General features: G+C 39.6%; 1 pseudogene; it reads right to left on the reverse strand.

The window, feature by feature from the left end:
* LOC148728435 (uncharacterized) overlaps nucleotides 1-1064 on the reverse strand; it is a 1126-nt pseudogene extending 62 nt beyond the window's left edge.
* Nucleotides 1065-6219: the final 5155 nt, after the last annotated feature.

Below are 6219 nucleotides of genomic sequence, written 5' to 3' on the forward strand. Positions count from 1 at the left end.
ATAAGCACATGACTTGACCAGCAGGCGAGTAGGCTTGGGTCTCTAGATCATCAAGCAGGTGAGAATTTCCCAGCATGCCAGCATCATGTGCCCTTCCCTCTGTTACCGTGAATACAATTAACAATGTATTACTATTGCAAAACAGATTAACAAATAAAATAATTATAATAATGTATAAATATAAATTCAGTAAGTAATAGATAAATGTATGAATAAATAATCAATCAGTAAGGGATCTACAAATAAATAAATCTAGTAATTTTACTTTGGTTACAAAATACTATTAAGGAATTTTTAAAGTCATTGTCCTGCATAAAAGCAATGCATTTTTCTCGAGAGAAAAAAAACCTAAGCTTACCTTCTGGGCCAAAGAGATTTGCAATTAATCCAGAGGGAACTGTCATGGACTGAGATTTTATAGAATGCACTCTGTTCTGTCCGCTTAAGACAACTTTTGTAGTTATACAGGCCTTACAGTTCCGTCAATAAACCCGAAGCAATTATCGAGCAGAGCACCTTGTTCAGCGATGGAATCAGTATACGTCTGAAGAAGCGGGGGGTTCAGGATCTGGCGATTCCACTGTGTTTTACGATGACCATTGTTATAAAGGTGATCGATGACACAGTTAGTAATCATGCTGAGCTCAGGAACTGGTCGACCAAATCTTGGGATGAGATCGCTGTAACGACAAGGGTATGCTGTTTGCTTAAGCAGCAGGCAAAGACCTTCCAGCTTGTCAGTAACAGTCCTCTGGGAACAAACGAATGTTTCCGACAGTTTCAAAGCCTCTGCTAAAACAGGAATATCGTTTTTTTTTTAAGTGCATTTAAGCTTTACATTCTGGCTAGGAGATTTCATCTGAGTCAAATCGTTGGTACAAGCCATAGCTGAATTCGAGGTTTCTTGACGTGCTTTCTTCGAGCAACAGTAGTTCTTCGTCACTGACGACGTTCATGTCATGGCTTAATAAAAGCATTTCCCTAGCTTCTTTAAATGAACACATTTCTGTTGTTTCAAGTGCGAACGCACAACATAAAGCAATTTTTGTTTCTTTGTTTACATCACGGGCTGGCAATTTTTATTTTCGCGTGCTTTCTACGCTCGTGCACGTCGTGAAAAAAAAAAAAGAGTCTGCTTAAAGTAAAAAATTTGCGCCAAGAACGCCAATCTTGATCTAGTCCCCTCACGGCCATAAACCCTCCGTTGTGAAGAAAAGTCCTGGTGCTTAAGCTCCCTATTAACAGTTTTTTTTTTTGCGGAGAAATATGCACGATTATCTATCTCAAACTGAAAGTTCAGCTACGAGGCACTCCATCTCCAGATTTTATCATGAAGTAGACTGACGGCAATAGGAATCTTGCAGGAAAGATATGTGGGTCAATCGCAGAACAAAGAAATTCAACGACTTGTTGGGACCCAAAGAATGGTTATTAATGCTCTAAAGAAGATCCATACGAAGATTGTCAGTAGACTTCAACCAACACCCAACCTAATAAACCCTTGAAATGGTGAATTTTCCCTCGACATTCCGCAAGAGGTTTTTAATGTCCTTTTAAAACATGTTGTACAAAGAAACAGTTACGGGCATCAGTATAGGGAGTCTACAGCTGTGGTTAATGTGAAAGTAACACGGATAAATGAAGCTGTTTTATCTTTGACAAAATAAACACTGAGTCTGAACTTATAGCTAAGGATGATCTACTGAAAGAGAAACCTACCAAAAATAATGGGAGATGTGAGGTTATTGTTGACAACAGAAAACCACTGAAATTTAGAGACAACAAAACCTCAGAAGTTCTCTCAGTTAATTTCCATTATGGCTTTTGGAATGAGCATGGAGTGTCAGAACATTAATTTTTGGCTTGTAAGAGGTTGTAAAGCTAAAAATGTACTGTTTTGTTGACATAAATGACAATGGCATGGAATATTGGAATTTTATTCCATAAATATACATGAATTAGATTCTAAGTACTATGCAGTTTTTGTCATAGGTTTTGGTGTACCTGTTTTGGTTGAAATTTGTTTTGTTAAGGGATTTAGATGTTAGGATTGTTACAGCATGTGTTGCATTATTGTTATCAAACAAATAGCTTCATGTGAGTTGGATTTCAGATTATTGTTTCCAGTGTAGCAAACAAGTGAAATTCAGATGCTATAAAATTTAAATTTGGTATTCTACAAATGTTTTTTCAGTCAATTGTGATCAGAATTTCATTAAAATTACTGCTTGGTTTCCATGACAGATGCTGTTAACCAAGAAGAGTCGATTTTATTGTAGCACTTGCAGATGTCACTGCCAAGCTTGGTGCAATTAACGAACTGTTCTATCTAGGCTATTAACAAGCTGTTTCAGTATTTACACCTGTGAATTACTCTAACACTCTTACCTCCATCATGATGAATACTCGTCCATCTACAGGCCTCCTCTGGGATACAAAGATTGTTTCAAATCTTGCTTATCATATAGTATTAGCTGTAGCAGTTCTTCAGATTTTAAACTGTAAGGTCAAATTGGTTTTAACTAATATAATAAACTAATTGAGATTTCGAGAAAGCATAACCACAAATGTCAAATTATGTATTAGTGGCTTTGGAGCCCTATACGGAATCCCGTCAGTATAACAATACTGTATAATTTGCCCTTGCAAAATCTCAATTAAATTTGTATAGTAATGTTACTATTCCTTTTGTGAGGAACAGATTTTTTGTCAGGAAAGATTAAGCTTCACAATTATATTTAACTAATATAATAAACTAATTGAGATTTCGAGAAAGCATAACCACAAATGTCAAATTATGTATTAGTGGCTTTGGAGCCCTATACGGAATCCCGTCAGTATAATAACAATACTGTATTATTTACTGTATAATTCTTACTACTTGTGAAAAGCTGTACACAAACAGAACAGTCCCATTTTTCTGAAGACTATTGACACTGAGATGATTTGTGATGAACTATTCGATTCTTTACTTTTATTGCATCCACCAAAAGATCTTCATCAGTTGGTTGCTCTCTACAATGCTGTATTGGCCGCTATTGTGGATAAACATGCTCCAGTCCGAAGGCGTGTTATCACCATTCGCCTAGCTGCTCCTTGGTATACTGAAGAGATAAAAAGTGAAAAGAGGATTCGAAGGAGACTTGAGAGGCGATGGCGTGTGACTAAGTCGAATTACGGTCAAGTCGCCGACGGTTCAACTCGCCAACGCCAACTCGCCGACGTATAAAATCGAATAGAGACGTCGGCGAGTTGGTCCTCAATCCAGTACAACTTATTAGAAGTTATACCTGTAGAAATGTAAACGATCTTTAGTTTTAAAAAAACATTCTTTTTCTTCCAACAAAGTTTATAAGGATCTCAACGCGAATAAAAGCATGATAAACATCGCCAATTAGCGACCATAAAAGCTTCAGACGCGAACGAGTAAGTAAAACGCCTCCTGGTTAGCTCAATTGGTAGAGCGCCGGAGAATTTGCTACCTTTCTCTATTACGATAAAATTTCATATATTATCAAGATCAGGTGAACATGTGAAAGTAATGTATATCATGCAATTACTCTGCTCTTGTAGGTCCGTTTAATCTCGACATCGATTTCAATGACTGGGCCGCTGTTCTTTCGCCATTCCCATATTTCTCCCAAAGTCCAAGCACCTTACTCTGTAATTGCCTGTAAGCTGTTCTTTGGATTCTCGTCAGTTTCTGGTTGGATACTAATCGTATTTGTATAGCCACCAATTTTGCTTCCCTGTGTAGCAGCTGTATTAGTTCTTTTAGCGTCTGATCCTGAGGGGAATGAGGCTAACACGCTATGTTCGCGTGGTTAACAACAAACAACAAACAACAAAACACCGCTGTAAAAGTTTCGGGTTGTCTTTTATACGATACATCTAACTAAGAGAACTTGATGTATTTTTCTGATATGTGTGAAAAATTCTGATAATTGAAAGTGTTCCGCTTATAATTACAAGACTCTGTGCTGTAGAAGAATGTCCGACAACTCGCCCCCTGGACAATTAGCCCCGGACGATTAGCACCCAGTCTTAGTTAATGTAAAGGAGAAGTTACGTTCATCTGTTGGTCAGTGACATATGATGAGTTTGTGGCTCCTAAAGGAGGTTCTTTTTGTGAATGGTTATCTTTATTAAAATTTACTTAATTTAATTTACATGGGTTGCACGAGATGAGCAAAGGCCTCCAGAAGTTCTTTTGAGTTCCTTTAGCCGTCTTCATATTGAATCCAGAGGTCGAAGTGTCTTCTCTGTATTGTTCGGTAGGCTGAGCGCTGATGTCTCTTCAGCTTTTTGTCTGAAACCAGACGTATCTGCATGTTGACCAATACAGCTTCCCGGTGAAGTACTTGGATCAGGATGTACAGGGGCAGCTGTGGTCGTCCTTTAGCGCGCCGGTTAAGGCCATTGTGCCAACCCTCTAGGTCGTTATTTGTTCTTACCGCTTCCCGGAACACGCTACAGGCCTGTGTCGGGAAGGTCTGACTGGTTATCCAGTTTTCATCTACGTAAATGCAGAAATCCTGCAAGGGTTTGACAGTTGCTTGCTGCTGGAGTCCACGGAATCTGCGTTCGATCATGTCAGCAAAGCCTCTTGCAACAGAGGGTGTTGGTATTTCATCCCTACCGTTCGGGATCGCATCACATTCTGTGAGGGTTTGGAGTACGTTGGCTCAAGTGCCAACCAATGATTCACTACGTCGCGTAGAATTCCTGTTCCCGCGCGGTCAGCCAAAAATTTCCCGTGCGGGAGTGGGGTAGTCAAGTGACGTCTCGCATTCCTTTTACCCGATTGGTTTGCTTGTCGCCAGTGGCTGTGAACCGTCTTCGCGCGAGAGGACAAGGTGGTTTGCGTAATATTCCAGTTTCGAGTGAGTTGTAAGCTCAAGTATATCAAGTGACACCTGAAAAATGGCACGAGATAAACGCAGCATAAACTTTTATGCTGACCTAAATAAACTGTCGATGGCGGATGTTCTGGATGTTGGGCCAAAAAAGAACAAAAGGAAAACGCTGAAGGGTGTCTTCAAGGCTGAGCGGTTGTTGGCGGTAAAGAACACAAAGGTAAGGATATGTAACAATTGCCGTGACAAACTTTCATAAAGCTGGAAAAGAAACCGTCAAAATACCAACAAAAATCGTCTATAAATGGATTTTTATTGTAGTCTGAGCAGCCTGTTTATCTGGTCAAGTGGCGAGGTTGGGGGTCCGAACACAACACGTGGGAGTCAGAATCCCACATTTTGGATCACGGTCTTTTAAGGTAAGTCCTGCTTTAGACGCTTAAAGTGTTAAACACGTTCCCTTTCAGATATCTCTCCTCGTATTTTTTAAATAAAAAGCAAAGTTTTATCGAAATTCTGCCGATTCCTGGTAGACCACCCGGCGCTTAACCGTTTATTATTTCATGCGCAAGCATTCAAAGAAATTAAATCATGGTTTTTATTCGGAGGAGATTTTCGCATGTAACAAACTTTCTTCTACCGGATTAGCTTCTCGCAGTTAAATGCATCCCATCTTTTGTCCAGCTATTTCAGAAATCCGTCTCCCCCAGAAGACGTTTGCAGAGAACCTCGAGAGACTGAAAAATACCATCGAGAGTGGACTTGCCGAACCCCTGTTGACAAAGAAAACGGTCGAGATGAGACATGATGTTTTCAGAAAAATCGCGAAAAGAACTGTTTTAAATTTAAACACAAAGATATGGCTTTCAGAGGCTGACTTCGACCGAAGGTATTTTCCTGAATGCTGGCACAGTGCTTATTCCACGAAGAGAGGAGATCGGCGGACAATTATCTTTCCAATTGTCATCCGCTTGTTTCTCGGACGCTCACGCAAGTTGTACTGTGCAGAGGGCAAGGAGAATGGATGGACCGAGAAATTGACCATTGCATTTGTCAAGGAAACGCACTGAAAAGACGGTAGTTACGTTACTACTTCAAGGATTTTGCTCAAATACGGTCGATCAACTCCACTGTGATTTATTACTCAGTATACAAACTTTACATCTTTCTTAGTACAATGAACTTTAAACTTTAAATGGTTGGAACTGGTTAAAATACTAATTGAATTTCACTTTGTTACATTTGAATACTTTTAGATACACACTGAAAGACAGAACCTTCAAGTTCCAAGGGGGTTCCTCTTGTATGGGCTGTATAGGTATGTGCGGCCCCAAGGGGTATGGTTTTTCAGTCGTTTTGGTTG

This window comes from Stylophora pistillata, chromosome 6, assembly GCF_964205215.1.
Source record: "Stylophora pistillata chromosome 6, jaStyPist1.2, whole genome shotgun sequence".
Taxonomy (NCBI): Eukaryota; Metazoa; Cnidaria; class Anthozoa; order Scleractinia; family Pocilloporidae; genus Stylophora; species Stylophora pistillata.